The sequence below is a fragment of the Scyliorhinus canicula genome, chromosome 14 (assembly GCF_902713615.1).
Source record: "Scyliorhinus canicula chromosome 14, sScyCan1.1, whole genome shotgun sequence".
NCBI classification, from domain to species: Eukaryota; Metazoa; Chordata; class Chondrichthyes; order Carcharhiniformes; family Scyliorhinidae; genus Scyliorhinus; species Scyliorhinus canicula.
In genome coordinates this window covers 53,913,167-53,929,749 of record NC_052159.1, presented here as the reverse complement: position 1 = coordinate 53,929,749, position 16,583 = coordinate 53,913,167, and the positions used below count along the sequence as shown (strand labels likewise).

The 16,583-nt window shown below is 46.3% G+C and overlaps 1 long non-coding RNA gene across 1 annotated transcript; it reads left to right on the top strand.

Moving 5' to 3' along the window:
• Positions 1-7,225: 7,225 nt before the first annotated feature.
• On the top strand, positions 7,226-10,924 carry LOC119977637. The gene is made up of 3 exons (XR_005463242.1): positions 7,226-7,302; positions 7,434-7,484; positions 10,563-10,924. It is a non-coding gene; the product is annotated as an uncharacterized LOC119977637 (long non-coding RNA).
• Positions 10,925-16,583: the final 5,659 nt, after the last annotated feature.

Below are 16,583 nucleotides of genomic sequence, written 5' to 3'. Positions count from 1 at the left end.
GTGTCATGTTGTATTATGCTGCTTCAGATAACACAGGCTGCTACTTGATGCAGTCTTAACTAAAGGATGCGCCAGACTCTGAAATTAGTTCAACGTGTTCATTGAACCAATAACACAGTTCTCAAATGAGTTTGACTCTCTGCTAATCTAACTGTAGTAACTCAGTCTAACTGTGCCAGCTTGCTCTAAGCCACGTGCTGGGGTGTGATGCTGCTGATCAACCCTGTCTAACTCTCTTGATGCCACCTCTGAGTGTCCTGACTGCCCATTGGTTGTGTCCTATTCTGAGTGTTCATTGGTTGCATGTTTGCATATCATGACAGAAGCAACTTCAACAATAACTTTCAAAAGCTCATTGTGTAAATGCTTAAAGACAAAAGGGATGGAAAGAATTGGTTAATCTTTTCAAGAACCAGCCCAGATATGATTATTCGAATGGCCTCCTTGATTGTCTCATTCTGTGATTTGATCACGGAATTTCTTATTCCCGCCAACAGTGGGAATTGTGGTGGGCAGGGGCACTTTATTTGGCAGGGGGCAAAAAATCTATTTGCGTGTGGCAGGAAGTAGGTTTGGGTCCTTGTTCAACCCGACCTTCATGGGTGGCTGAAAGGTGGATTGAGTAACCCATGGAGCTACATCAGGAACCCTATTTGTATCTCGTTATGCTCGTTAAAAGGTTCCCTCTCCAAATTAAGCCAGTGGGATGGTTGCGCCCAAGGGCCGCACGTCGTCCAAGGAGGGGAAGATGGCGGCGCCCACTGGCCACAAGTGGGAGGTGTCGGAACAATAGCGGTGACTGTGCGGGCCTGGCACACCGCAGCGAAATGTCCCTTCTTGCCACAGGCCTTGCAGAGTGCGCTCCGGGCCGGGCAGCGCTGTCGGGGGTGTTTGGACTGCCCACAGAAGTAACATTTGGGTCTCCCAGGGTTGGTTGGCTGCCGTGTGGCACAGGCTAGGGGTTGGCTGAGGGCGGTCGCTGAAGGGGTCCACGATGGGGCTGCCATCTGCGGAGTCCATGATGCATTGGGGGGGGGGGTGGGCCTCATAGTCGGGGGCGTAGGCCTGGATGTTGCGTGAAACGACCGTGAGTGAGAGCGCTAACGTTTTGGTATCCGCGAGGTTGAGCGTGGCCCCTTCTAAGAGGCATTGGTGGATGTAATCGGGCCCTATGCCCGTGACAAATGCATCTCTCATGAGCAAGTTCGAGTGTTCCGTGGCCGTGATGGCCTGACAGTCACAGTCTCTAACTAGGGGAACCAGGGTACGCCAGAAATCTTCCACTGACTCACTAGGAAGTTGGCGACGCGCGGAGAGGAGGTGCCTGGCGTAGAGTGTGTTAGGCCGCTGAGCGTAGTCTTCCTTCAGTAGCGCCATGGCTTCTGCGTAGGTCGGCGCGTCCTGGATAAGTGGAAAGATGTTGGAGCTCAGCTGCATGTAAAAGATCTGGATCTTCTGAGCTTCTGGGATTGGGTCTGGCGCAGATCCGATGTACGCTTTGAAACAGGCTAGCCAATGTTCAAAGTCCTTTTTGGCATTATCTGATTGCGGATGCAGCTGCAGGCGATCCGGCTTGACGCGGAGGTCCATCTTCTGAAAACTTAGTGTAATAAATTGACGCACGATCAATTACACAAAGATGAGAGTTGGATGCAATCGAGGCTTTATTACACTAAGATGTGTGGCCTCCTACAGCAGCTGGCGAAATGGCTGCTGTATGGGGAGCACACATATGTATACTCCACCTACTGGGCAGAGCCAGCAGGCAGGGAACTACCGCCGTACTTATAGTACCATAAAGCACCTACATTGACATCCTCTATATACAATATATGCATCAGTGGTGACTACCACAAAGACCTTTGAAACATCTGAAAAACAAAGTTAACTGTGTTTCTGTAACGTTTCTGCTGCCTGGGACACAAGCAGGACAGTTATAGAATCATAGAATCCCTACAGTGCAGAAGGAGGTCATTCAGTCCATCGAGTCTGCACCCACCCTCTGAAACAGCACGCTATTCAGGCCACCATTGAGGCATCATAGTTGTTACCAGCATCTTCCACCAGTGGAGAGACACACACCTCGGTGGGCAACATGAGTGGACAGACTTCTGGGTCCATGATCTGGTGAGCACCACACAGTTGTTGATGCACATCAGGTGGAGGCAGGATCACCCAAGGGAAGCAGCATTTGGAGTTCTGCTGGATCCCAGGACACAGCCAGGCCCCAGCCAGATGCCGAGCTTCTGAACAAGGTTCTCCCAAAGCTGATGCAGGTGATAGGCCAGAGCCGTGACACTCAGGGGTGCCCTGCATGAATGTTGGGTGTGAGGGGAGGGGGTGGTTGGGAACCTCTCAGTGCAATGGGACCAGCGGGGAGGTTGTGGATCGCTTGGATCGAGCAGAGCTCTCTAGTGTACTAAAAGGGCTATGTGCGTCCTCAGCCAAGCGTTCCCTGTTCAGACCCCTTACACAAGGCAAGTTGCCTTGTATAGCCATGTGTTTCTCAGCACTGTGGGCACAGGGAAACATGCGGCTAAATACACTTGCTCTGGGACTTTCTTCCCATTTGATTCATCAAGCCCATAGCATTTGTTCAAATAGGACTATTGTCGAGCAGTAATCAAACCACTGACATTCACAGCAGCAACTTTGTTCCTATTCCTACACTTCCATAGTTCAATATTTCACTCATTGAGACTGGATTTACCTGTGGTGTCAGTGAGGGGGAAGGGGGAAGTGTGGGGTAAGATATCGAGTGTCTTCATGTGGCGCCGCATGGCACTGAGTGTGGCTTTCAGGATGCAGCGAGAGCAGTAGTTGGAAGAATGTTGTATATCCTGGAGGTACCAGGGAAGTGTGCTGCTCGCTTGCTCCCGCCACTGTCGTTACAATAAGCTGTATCAGGTACTGGCCGGTCAATTAGTGGCTGATTGACGGGAATGCCAGGCAATTAATGTTGTGCAGGCAAGCTCCTGGGCAAATCATGGGCTCAGGGCAGGATGTTGGGCAAAAGAAAGGTCAGGCCATGAACTGCAATTCAGTCCCGGCCATCAATTTAAAGGGCCACTGTCCTTGATTTGTTGGCAGCCTGAGGGGCCGCCAAAGTCTGTCCCTGTAGATGTTTGGCAAAAGGCAGCATCCAGAGCTGACACCGATGCAGTGGTCATAGCAGTTTGTTCCATTCTGATGATTATTGTGCCAACAGTGTCTTATTCAGCAACCCTTGCTTGGGAGGAAATACCATCTTCATTTGCCTGTCCTATTCCCCGACATTCCCTTGGCTTGATGATGGCTCCCTGCCAGTCTTTCTCCAGGTTGTGGGTGAGTGGTGGGAGGTTCCCATGCTGCAGGTTGGCAGAAGGAGACCGCCTGCCAGACGATACAAGCCTAAAAGGAGGTGACTGAGCGGATGTGAGGTCATGTGTTTGACGTAGTTGCTGAAAGAGGCTGAATGATTTTCTTAATTTGGTGAGTGTGAACGTCTAATCATTTTGCATGTGGGCTTATATCAGAGGTTGTGAGGGTGTGACACACGAGTGGAATTACCTAATGTCTGGACCATGTGCAGAAGAGGAATGAAGTAAACATGCCACATTGCATGGCTCTGGGGGACTCTGAGAAACTCTGAAATCACCGCAATTAGTTTGAGAGGACAATTAGGAAGATGTGGACTCTGACAATGTACATGCAGGGCACACACATAACGGCATCATCTTTTCAGCTTGTGCTGCGATGGATTCAATATCGAATTGGCAGGCCTTGGTGGTTCAACCAAAACATAGAGCATCATTTAGAATAAGTTAACACTGCAGACTGCGATGTTAGACTGCCTGCTTGCCCGTCAATGACACACTTTGTGTGCGGTCTCAGACCAAAAAAATTTACGGGGCTGGTTTAGCTCACTGGGCTAAATCGCTGGCTTTTAAAGCAGACCAAGCAGGCCAGCAGCACGGTTCGATTCCCGTACCAGCCTCCCCGGACAGGCGCCGGAATGTGGCGACTAGGGGCTTTTCACAGTAACTTCATTGAAGCCTACTCGTGACAATAAGCGATTTTCATTTTCATTTCATTTCACTTTCATTCTTTTAAAGTGGCCCTGTTCAGCTACAAAGCTGCTTGTGAGGAAAACACTAAAAAGACAATGAATACACAATATGTGTCACATGGTTGTCCGCTAACCATTGGATCTCCTATGCTTTCTCCACCCACCATCTGTTCTTCAGGTTATGGGATTTTTACTGCACCTCAGTCTGTCGAGCTGCTTTCTTGCTCCCGAATAGGATTGCCGTTTCAGGTTCAGAAAAATCTTGGTGCTTGTGGTTTATCAGCTCCTGAAAAATGCAAAAATAGTGGTGAACTGATTGTAGGTGGTACCGGAAAATGATTGTCCCTGATATTAAAGAGTTAATCAATTAAGCAATATGTAACCATTGTACTACTCCAGGCAATACAAGCCCATCCCATGTCTAAAGCTTGCTGAATGAATCGGTGGCAATACAGTAATAGCATTGTTCAATCTGGAATAAACAAGATTCTAACCTGCTCTTCATATTGCCAGCAATACTCTATCAGAAAAGCTTTTAAATGATTCTGGCATACGTTTTAGTACACTGGTGAAGTCAGATTTCCTGCAATTACAGTGTAGTGTGACAAATGATACAACAATATGCTCAAAGAATTCGGTGACCCTTTGCTGATTATTTAATGTTTCTCAAGCAATAGCATTGTTCTTTATAAACTGCAAAATTTGTAAATTAAGTCCTTGAGTTTTACATTACATTTTGCCCCATCAACCAGTGCTTTTGAAACTGGATGATGACTGGATTAACACAATGGCTTGTTATTCTGTCTTTCACTACTGAAGGATTGAGTTTAATATATTCCGAGAATGGGAAATGTTTGGTTCTTAGCAATACCTAAAATGTTTCTCCAGTGAAAAGTGTTCCAGTAAAATACAAATATTTAGAAAAAAAGAACTAATTGTACTTTGAATCATTGATTACCTTGATTAAAAAGCTCCAGAGGACTATTGCAAAATTCAATGGTAATAATCACAGTTATCATAGAACTGGAACTAGGCAATATTTTCAAGCCTGTTCCTTCTTGGTTTTGATCCAAGGATGCTTTTGCCTATAACACTGTTTAGAAAGTATTCCATAATTTGAATTTTGATGCACGGTTGATTTAGTGGTTAGGGATCATTAGAACACAGAAAAGGGACAATTTATTCCCTTGGGTTGGTATCGTAAATAGTGGCATTCAGACAGCAGGCAGTGTAGCAACTGGGAGGCCCAAGGTTGACCTAAAGTTGTGCCTCGGCTGTTAGTGACCCTTCAGAGATAACGAGGTTTGGGTTTTCTTAAAAACTGCCTTTTTGGATTTTCTTAAAACTATCAAGTGGTGTGGTGAATGCATTGTGCCAATAATCCACCATTGTATTTGTATCTGTGCTGTTGCCCTTGTATTTGTATCTGTGCTATGCTGTTGCCCTTGTGGGCTCCTCCTATGGGCCATTGTATGGCATTATCCATAGGGGAACATGTTGGGGCATGTATGGGCTCCGATCATGGCTCCTCCCCTTGAAGGGGGGTATAATGAGCAGTCGACCTGTAGGCGGTTCACACTATTGGATCAGTCGCAGGCAGGCACTATCCTAAGTTGATTAAAGCCACGGGTTACTTCTACTCATATCTCGAGTGAATTGATGGTCGCATCAAGTGGATTCTTTTGTTTCGGGGTCACAGTTTCAGCTATTTTAAAAGTCTCTGTTTGGCGGTTTTACAATTTTTAGAAATAGCGATGAGCATATCTAGATATATTTTATAAACGTATACAGTGTGAGGTCTTAGTATCTCACAATGACCAAATCAATATTTCCTTTATCGGTTCTTATTCCACGACAGATTTGTGGATATGCAGCCAAAATCTCATTTACAGATTTTTGGAGTTATGAAAAATGCAGCATAGTTTCATTAAGGTGACAATGTCTGATGAAATTCTTAATCATCGGCAGGTATAGAGTTTTCATCACATCGGCAGGTATAGATTTTTAATTACTTATGACCAAGCTTTGGGTGGTGCCAACATAACTACATTTATTGTCCATATTGGTTGTAACAGTGACTGTTTTGATAGCTGGGTGGCCTTTTACAAAATCATTGAGAATTGAGTCAGCGAAAGTGTATAGGGCTGGAGTACCCCACTACAACAGATGAGGTCTCACTACAAATGCAACAACATCGAATTTAGTTTATAAACCACACCACTAAGGGGGTGATATTGAACCCACACTAGGTGTGGCGATGCAGGCAGAAAGTCCAGCCAGAATCGGAAAACCGGAAAGAATGCGTTTCCCAATTTTCCTCGCCCCCACACTGATGATGTCACAAGGTTCATGTCCATAAAGGGGTGAACCTCATTTGAATAGATTTCCGTGTTATTAAATATTAACGGGTCCCCTGCCACATGACTCCCCCCTCACAAAATATTTATGCCTTGCTGATGTTACAGCACATCAACGAGGTTTATGGCAGGTTTGGCCAAATGAGAAGCAGTTGAGGGGATCCCTGTGGAGGGGCAGAGGAAAGTATAGCCCGGGGGGTGGGGGGGGGGGGGGGGGGGGGGGGAGAGGAGGGAGGGGGTTCATATATGTGTGTGAGGAGGTAAAGCGTGGACACCGAGGGTGGAAGGGAGGGGAATGCCGGTGATGAATGTTGGAGAGGGTGGGAGGAGGGGAGTGACAGCAATTAATGTTGGGAGGGCGGGGGGTGGGGGGGGAGTGCCTGCTATGATTGTCAGGAGTGCCTGGGGGTGGGGGGGGGGGGGGGGGGGGGAGAGCCACTGATACTTCCATGATGGGGGCTGGTGGCTACTAGGCTAATCGGGGCACTTTAAAGATGGCACTCCAATTTCTGTGGAGCAGATTGCTGGCTCTAACAGGCCTCACCCCACCAAAGTGATGGCACAAACCAGACCCACTCTTTTTCTTCAGGGAAAACTGGTCTCTGCAACTGGAGAATTCCACGTGAGTTTTTAGACTGAGCCTGACACTTTGCCAAATTCTCGTAAGGTTCAGCCTCTAGTTATGCATTCATTAACCTTATTTTCTTTCCTTACTGCCCACAAACATCAAAGTTGTAGTTTATAACCATCAAATCCTCAAATTTCTTTCCACCTTATCATTTAATATGCAAACCGTGTTGTCACTTCTTCTACCTTTGCTCAGATTACAGTCATTCATGTTGGATTCAATCTGCCACTTCTCCGACGATTGACCCTAACTAATTCCAGCTCCCTTTGGTTAGTATCATTTGTGACAAATTGGTTAATTTGAAGTAATCTGCAAGCTGAAACACTTTGAATATTATTCCGTGTTCTAATTCAGTGGTTCCCAACCTTTTATCCCTCACGACACACCTTTATACGATAAGAACCTTGAGGCACACCTGCGACATTCTCCAACTGAGCAGTTCAAGACAAAGGTAGGAAATGGCACGAACAGGGAACGTAAGAATTATTGCAATATGGTTAATATATCCTATACAAAAGCAAGAGAGCTAGATGCATACAGGCTCTCTCAGTGGGTCAATTTGAGTTTGTATTATCCCTGGGGGCGATTCTCCGATATTGAGGCCAAGTGTTCGTGCTGTTGTGAACGTCGTCGCGTTTCACGACGGAGCGAACAGGGCGCGGGCACAACCTATTCTGGCCCCCACAGGGGGCCAGCACGGCACTGGAGCGGTTCACACTGCTCCAGCCTCCTTACACAGCGCCAAATAGGTGCCACACCAACCCACGCATGCGCATTTGGGCCAGCTCAATCCTGCGCATGCGCATAGAACATAGAACATAGAACATAGAACATTACAGCACAGTACGGGCCCTTCGGCCCTCGATGTTGCGCCGACCTGTGAAACCACCTGAAGCCTATCTGACCTACACTATTCCATTTTCATCCATATGTCTATCCAGTGACCACTTAAATGCCCTTAAAGTTGGCGAGTCTACTACTGTTGCAGGCAGGGCGTTCCACACCCCTACTACTCTCTGAGTAAAGAAACTGCCTCTGATATCTGTCCTATATCTATCACCTCTCAATTTAAAGCTATGTCCCCTCGTGTTGGTCATCACCATCTGAGGAAAAAGACTCTCACTGTCCACCCTATCTAACCCTCTGACTATCTTATATGTTTCTATTAAGTCACCTCTCAGCCTTCTCCTCTCTAACGAAAACAACCTCAATTCCCTGAGCCTTTCCTCGTAAGACCTTCCCTCCATACCAGGCAATATCCTAGTAAATCTTCTCTGAACCCTTTCCAAAGCTTCCACATCCTTCCTATAATGTGGTGACCAGAACTGCACGCAGTACTCCAGATGCGGCCGCACCAGAGTTATGTACAGCTGCAGCATGACCTTGTGGTTCCGAAACTCAATCCCCCTGCTTATAAAGGCTAGCACACCATATGCCTTCTTAACAGCCCTATTAACCTGGGTGGCAACTTTCAGGGATTTATGTACCTGGATGACGAGATCTCTCTGTTCATCTACACTACCAAGAATCTTGCCATTAGCCCAGTACTCTGCATTCCTGTTACTCCTTCCAAAGTGAACCACCTCACACTTTTCCACATTAAACTCCATCTGCCACCTCTCAGCCCAGCTCTGCAGCTTATCTATGTCCCTCTGTATCCTATAACATCCTTCAGCACTATCCACAACTCCACCGACCTTCGTGTCATCTGCAAATTTACTAACCCATCCTTCTACACCCTCTTCCAGGTCATTTATAAAAATGACAAACAGCAGTGGCCCCAAAACAGATCCTTGCGGTACACCACTAGTAACTGAACTCCAGGATGAACATTTGCCATCAACCACCACCCTCTGTCTTCTTTCAGCTAGCCAATTACTGATCCAAACCGCTAAATCACCTTCAATTCCATACTTCCTTATTTTCTGCAATAGCCTACCGTGGGGAACCTTATCAAACGCCTTACTGAAATCCATATACACCACATCAACAGCTTTACCCTGATCCACCTGTTTGGTCACCTTCTCAAAAAACTCAATAAGGTTTGTGAGGCATGACCTACCCTTCACAAAACCGTGTTGACTATCGCTAATCAACTTGTTCTTTTCAAGGTGATTATAAACCCTATCTCTTATAACCTTTTCCAACATTTTACCCACGACCGAAGTAAGGCTCACAGGTCTATAATTACCAGGGTTGTCTCTACTCCCTCTTCTTGAACAAGGGGACAACATTTGCTATCCTCCAGTCTTCCGGCACTATTCCTGTCGACACTATTCCTGTCGACAAAGACGACATAAAGATCAAGGACAAAGGCTCTGCAATCTCCTCCCTGGCTTCCCAGAGAATCCTAGGATAAATCCCATCTGGCCCAGGGGACTTATTTATTTTGACATTTTCCAAAATTGCTAACACCTCCTCCTTTTGAACCTCAATTCCATCTAGCCTGGTCGACTGAACCTGAGTGTTCTCCTCGACAACATTGTCTTTCTCCAGTGTAAACACTGACGAAAAATATCCATTTAACGCTTCCCCTATCTCCTCTGATTCCACACACAACTTTCCACTACTATCCTTGATTGGCCCTAATCTTACTCGAGTCATTCTTTTGTTCCTGATATACCTATAGAAAGCCTTAGGGTTTTCCTTGATCCTATCCGCCAACGACTTTTCGTGTCCTCTCCTCGCTCTTCTTAACTCTCCCTTTAGGTCCTTCCTGGCTAACTTGTAACTCTCAAGTGCCCTAACTGAGCCTTCATGTCTCATCCTAACATAAGCCTTCTTCTTCCTCTTGACAAGTGCTTCAACTTCCTTAGTAAACCACGGTTCCCTTGCTCGACAACTTCCTCCCTGCCTGACAGGTACATACTTATCAAGGACACGCAGTAGCTGTTCCTTGAAAAAGCTCCACATTTCGATTGTACCCATCCCCTGCAGTTTCCTTCCCCGCAGTTGGGCCGCGCCATCCTGCGCATGCGCATGAAACTTCTTACGCACGCCGGCCCCGACCCAATGTGGGGTCGGTGTTCAGGGGCCGGCCGCGGCGGAAAGAAGGCCCGGGGGGGGAGAGGCCGGCCCACCGATCGGTGGGACCTGATTGCGGGCCAGACCCCTTCGGAGGCCCCCCCGGTGAAGGAGTCACCCTACACCCCCCGACATGCTGCCCCCCCCCCCGAGCGTTCCCGCAGAGTTCCCGCCAGCAGCGACCAGGGGTGAACGGCGCCTGCGGGATTCTGCCGCATCGGGACGGCCGCTCCGCCCATCCGGGCAGGAGAATCGGCGGCCCTGCCGATTCCAGCGACATGAGGCCAATACGCGCCGGCGCAAATGGCGCCAATTCTCTGCACCTCGGAGAATCGCACGACGGGTCGGGGCATCGTGGCACGGTTGCAGCGATTCTCCGGCCCGGCGCGGGGCACGGAGAATCGCCCCCCCCTATGTTTACATCCGAGATCTGCACATCTATGCTTTTCAACACGCTCTCTGTATAGATATGAAGGTGTTGAACATCCGTGTTTTTCATTCCTAGGTCAGAACCTGTAAGGAAGAGATGACTTGCAGCTGGAATGCAGAAAGAATGAAACTGAATAATTCAATTCCAAATGGGCTCCTCGTAATTTCCCAGGAGCAGATGATGGGAGAGGACTGGCCACGAAACAGTCCCATGGTGTCTGTCTGGGACGTTTCACTCCTCTGTCTCTTTAAGGACATCTGGGATTTTGCTGGACTTTAGGGCAGAAGGGGAGAGGCTGACGCAGACAGAAATGGAAGTGGACTTTCTGGAGCACTGCTGTGAGCTCAGAAAGAAAGAAATAAATTGTGTTATGGAACATTCGGGGTAGAATGAATCAGTGGATAAGGATTCAAAGCCTGAAGAAGGGAGAGAAATATCTGAGGGGTGGAATTAATCTGTCAAATAATCTGTCAAACTGAAAACTTACACAACTTGTGCCAGATATTTGATATAAAGGCCCTAAAGCGTCTTGTTTTGGATTGGATTTGGATTTGTTTATTGTCACGTGTACGGAGGTACAGTGAAAAGTATTTTTCTGCAAGCAGCTCAACAGATCATTCAGTACATGGAAGAAAAAGGAATTAAACAAAATTCAAGAAAATACATGAGAATACATAATAGGGCAACACAAGATATACAATGTACTACATAAGCATTAGCATCGGTTGAAGCATACAGGGTGTAGTGTTAATGAGGTCAGTCAATAATAGGGTCATTTAGGAATCTGGTGACAGTGGGGAAGAAGCTGTTTTTGAGTCTGTTCGTGCGTGTTCTCAGACTTCTGAATCTCCTGCCCGATGGAAGAAGTTGGAAAAGTGAGTAAGATTTCGATGGATTGCACCCAACCACATTGAAAAATTAAAGGGAGCAACAGCATGCACTTTATTACCTGTTCATTAATGATAATCAGAACATTATCAAATGACTTATGTTATTTCTGTATTTAAAACAGAAGATAGAACAAATGTAAGCATAACTATTTGAAATGAAAATGAAATGAAATGAAATGAAAATAGCTTATTGTCACGAGTAGGCTTCAATGAAGTTACTGTGAAAAGCCCCTAGTCGCCACATTCCGGTGCCTGTTCGGGGAGGCTGGTACGGGAATTGAACCGTGCTGCTGGCCTGCCTTGGTCTGCTTTCAAAGCCAGCGATTTAGCCCAGTGTGCTAAAACCAGCCCCTCGCAGGATGACACCATTTGGATAACTGCCATTGGGCAGGATTCTCCCTTACCCGGCGGGGCAGGGGTCCCGACGGGACGGAGTGGCGTGAACCACTCCGTCGTCGGGCCGCCCCAAAGGTTCGGAATCCTCCGCACCTTAAGGGGCGAGGTCCGCCTCGGAGTGGTTGGCGTCCTGCCGGCCGGCGGGATAGGGGCTTGGCACCACGCCAACCAGCGGCGAAAGGCCACCCCCGACTGGCGCGAGTCGGCACACGCGCAGGAGTACCAGCGTGTGCTAGCATCATCACCGCGCATGCGCTGAGGGAATCGCTTCCGCACTGGGAATGGCGGAGGCCATGGCCTCCGGTGCGGAACAATAGAGTGCCCCCACGGCACTGGCCCACCCCCAGTTCGGTGGACCCAGACCGTGGGCCAGGCCACCATGGGGGCATCTCCCGGGGCCAGATCCCCCTGCGACCCCCAGGAACCCTGGAGCCCGCCCGCGCCGTCAGGTCCCGCCGGTAAGGAACCTACTCAAATTTACGGCGGTGGGACTGGCTACAGATGGGCGGGACGTCGGCCCATCGCGGGGCGGAGAATTCGGGCGGCCCTGGCGCCCATTGAGTCGCACCGGACCCCACCATTCTCCGGGCGGGTGGCGTGACTCACACCAGGCCGGTTTTTGGGGGGCGGGGGAATTGGGAGGACGGCAGGGGCGGGATTCACGCCGACCCCAGCGATTCTCCCACCCGGCGGGGGTCGGAGAACCCCGCCCATTGTCTTTAAAAACTTGTCAGCATTTAAAAGTTAAATATGAAAACTATTGCTGTGTGAATGAATAGCATGGATGTGTTAATACAGATAAAATTTTCACTTACATGTCAAACTGGCTCGGCCACTTTTAGTGATGGGCTCTGTAGAATTGGAGAAGACATCCTAGGATGTAGACTAATCTTGGTGCTCCAAATGGCTGGATGAATGCTATTAGGGCGGCACGTTGGCACAGTGGTTAGCACAGTTCCGGTCCTGGTTCAATTCCGGCCTCGGGTGATTGTGTGGAGTTTGCACATTCTCCCGCTGTCTGCGTGGATTTCCTCCGGGTGCTCTGGTTTCCTCCCACAGCCAAAAGATGTGCAGGTTAGGTGGATTGGCCATGCTAAATTGCCCCTAAGTGTCCAAAAAGGTTAGGTGGGTTATGGGGATGGGGTGGAAGCATGGGCATAGGGCGTCCTTTCCAAGGGCAGGTGCAGGCTCGATGGGCCGAATGGCCTCCTTCTGCACTGCAAGTTCTATGATTCTATGATTGGGAGGTGAAATGCAATTTATGCTTCACAGCTCAGGGAACTGAGAAAAACGAAGCAGAGACATTGAATGTGTAAAAGAGATAAACATACTTTAATTTGTGATCCCGTTAATCTTTAAGGACAATTATATATTTACTTATTGTTCTGTTTACTGATTAGTTTATTTATTTTTTAATGCAGCTGGTGCGAGATGAGCAGATTTGAATCAGCAGAGATTGGCTTGAATAGCAAAGTGGAGACATTTAAACTGGGGTTCCTGGTAATACAGAGAAACACATAGACCCGGTCAACCTGGCTGAAGGGAATTTAATCCAAATGACTGGGGCTCGTCGGGTGGCTTGGTGAAAGGGTTGGTGCGTGGGCGTGCCGGTGGCTGTGGCATACTTGCACCCTTCTTGCAGCACACAAAGCGATTGGGGACCACTGTTCCAATTCATTTCTAAAAATGATCAACAACTGTACCCTAACACCAAACCCCATAGGACATCACTGGCAAATGATACTAAAGTGACACCTTCTCATGCTCCACCAGACTTTGTTGTACATGTTTCAGTTCACATCGATCCACCCTAACACTTTGATATCTATTCCCTTGCACATGTACTGAATGAATCAATCTGTTATGGGGGACAGAGTTAAATACTTTCCTGAAATTCAGGCAGATAGCACCCATTGCCTTGCCCTTATCTACTAGAATTGTAAACTCCTTTCATTTTATTCCTTTCATTCAGCATTTTATCTTCTCAAAATCTGCCCTCTTAAAGTCCGCATATTTAATATTTAATAGTTCTCATTATCATTTTTATTATCCATTATGTGCTTCTTTCAACCTTAAAATTAAAACTATTATCATCACAAATTAAGTACGAAAACCTGTTTAGCAGGCAGAGTATCAAATCCTTATTCTTCAGAAAATTGCTCATTTTCAGTGTACGGACTGGATTATTAACAGAGTTCTTTTATTCACATTCTAACATCAGCAGAAATGTCAACGATCATTATTGTCACAAAAGAGAAGCATGTTCATGAGAAACCCTGGAGCCTGCAGTTAAATATGCTTTCACAAAACTTTCAGTTGAGAAAAATAGCACAGCCAAGACACTAAATAGAGCAAACGCTTTCTGATCACTGACAGTAATTTGATTCTAACAAAAATCCTAGTGCTCCTTCATGTGCCAAGTTGCTAATTATTTAATGAATTAAGTAAATCAGCAGCATTTCTTTAATAGCTGTTTTGTGGCAAAACACTGACGAGGGAAAAAATCATTATGCAAGTAGGAGCTTGTTGGCTGCTGAAGTCACGTATTCGTTTGTGAAAAAAGAGAGTTCTTTGTGTTCATGGGGGCACCAAAAATATTTCATCCATATGTATAAGGGCCACATTTTACTGTGGTTAAACACCATAAATCTACTGGTGGCTGGAAAATTAGAACAAAAAAACTATGCAAGCAAGATCTGTTTTATTGCTATTTCAGTCTAACTTTGAAATTCGACATGGAAAGGGATTCGGGATTAAGCATTAGATGTGTTATCACACAATCTTCCAATAAATGTGAAAAGAATGATGTTGGCACATATTGAAGATACACCATCTATTTTGTGATGTATTTATCACTCTGAATATCTAAAATTTTATCCTCAAATTGTGGAGATTAAAACTGAACACAATTGCAGTTTTCACGCTGCAAGCTGGAATGAATCCTTTTAAAACATTGCCAGTAATGATAACATGGTTTTTTTTTATCAAGTCATGCCTGAATAGATGAATGTGATGATGCACACGTCTCAGCAAGATATGGAATGAAAAGATAACTCTCCAGAAAAGCTCAATAAGGTACAGAACAAAATTAGGAGATAGTAGTTTGTTTATAAAGTAGTATAAGAAAAAGAGGTACATTTATTTTCAAATTTAATGGAAGGGATATCCTGCTTCGAAAAGGAAGTTAATACTTGCATCAAAATCAAAGACAAAGAAATGTTTACCACCATTTTAATATGTGTATGCCCACTGAATACTTCTGGGCTTCTTTTTATGTTACCTTTCAGTCTCTTCCTCATACGGTCTTTGCTTCTTTTATTTCCATTTTCAATTCCCCTCTTGTGGTGTTCTTTTGTTGCTAAATTCAGGACGGCTGGTGTCGTGTTCACAAAGACAACAAAATAGCTTTAACTTGACAAAGCTATAAATTTATTAACACTGCTAATTTGGATTCGACACGTACTCCTAAATAATACATAGTTCATAATTAACATATAATCTACACTCACCTACAACAAACCTCTACACTATTATAAACTATGATCTGCTCTTACTCACACTATCTTTCCTTCAGTCTGTCTCCAGCTAACAACTTCACTTCTCTCCCCCACAAGGCTTAGCATCAATATCTTATATACTTGTAACTGTCGCTCTAATGGCTGATCTTCCACGTGAGTTCTCACTAGTGCAGGAAGTGAATCTTTAAATTCTTCCAAAATAAGTACTTTCCTAAGAGTGTCATACATTTAGTCTATTGTTAATGCCCTTATCCACCTATCAGAATTATGTTGTTTAATTAGTTTGTATTCTATATACATCTGACCTGGTTAAAACAATGAATGAAGAACAAAGAGTGAAGAACAATACAGCATAGGAACAGGCCCTCTGGCCCTCCAAGCCTGTACTGGTCATGATACCAATCTTTGCCAAAACCCTCAGCACTTCCTTGTGCCGTATCCCTCTATACCCATCCTATCCATGTTTGTCAAGATGCCTTTTGAACGTCGTTAATGTATCTACTTCCCCAATCTTCTCTGGCAACGTGCTCCAGGCACTCATCACTCACTGCGTAAAAAATCTGGCTTCTCAATGGGAATCTCGTGTGTAAACAGAAGGAGCTGAGGAGGGTTAGTACTGGCTCATTTTCGGAATCAGTCAGTTTGCCTGGCGCTGATGTGGACTCTGATACCCCAAGTGTGGAGAAACCGGTTATGGAGCTGTGGTGGTCAGCAATAGCTTGAAAGTCCCCTGATAGACTGGCCTTATGAACTTTGCCCATGGGCTCCCTTACTTATAATTCTGGTTAACTGTACTTAGTTGTATACAATAGGTTTCGTTTGCATAATTGTAAGGGCACTTAAGGGAGGAGGAATGTGCTAGCGTAGCCCCATTAAGGGGTGATCCTTCACTGGCCATGTGACCCACCTGGAACCTATGCAGATGGAATGCATGACCATGGACCTGTTGGGTGCCAGGGCACGGACCCAGTTGGTGGGAGGTCATCAGCATAAGCCCAAGAGTTGAGGAAACTAGTCCCTCAAAGCAGTTGTGCTGATCTATATATATAAAGTTCTTCCTTTGTTAATAAATCACCGTTGTGATTTAAATCTGTGACATTGTATCACCCCATGCTACAACAGTGACTTATCTCTGCAAGTGCCTGGGTTCATCCTTGCCTACTAAATGCATATAGTTTCTCAGGATCCACAGCTGAGGTTGAGGCAGCCTGCTACCTTCCATGTTCTGTTGCCTGAGGCCCCTTGGGGGCCTGGACCTTGAGAGTCCGGGCCTACTTTCGGGCTGCATGGGT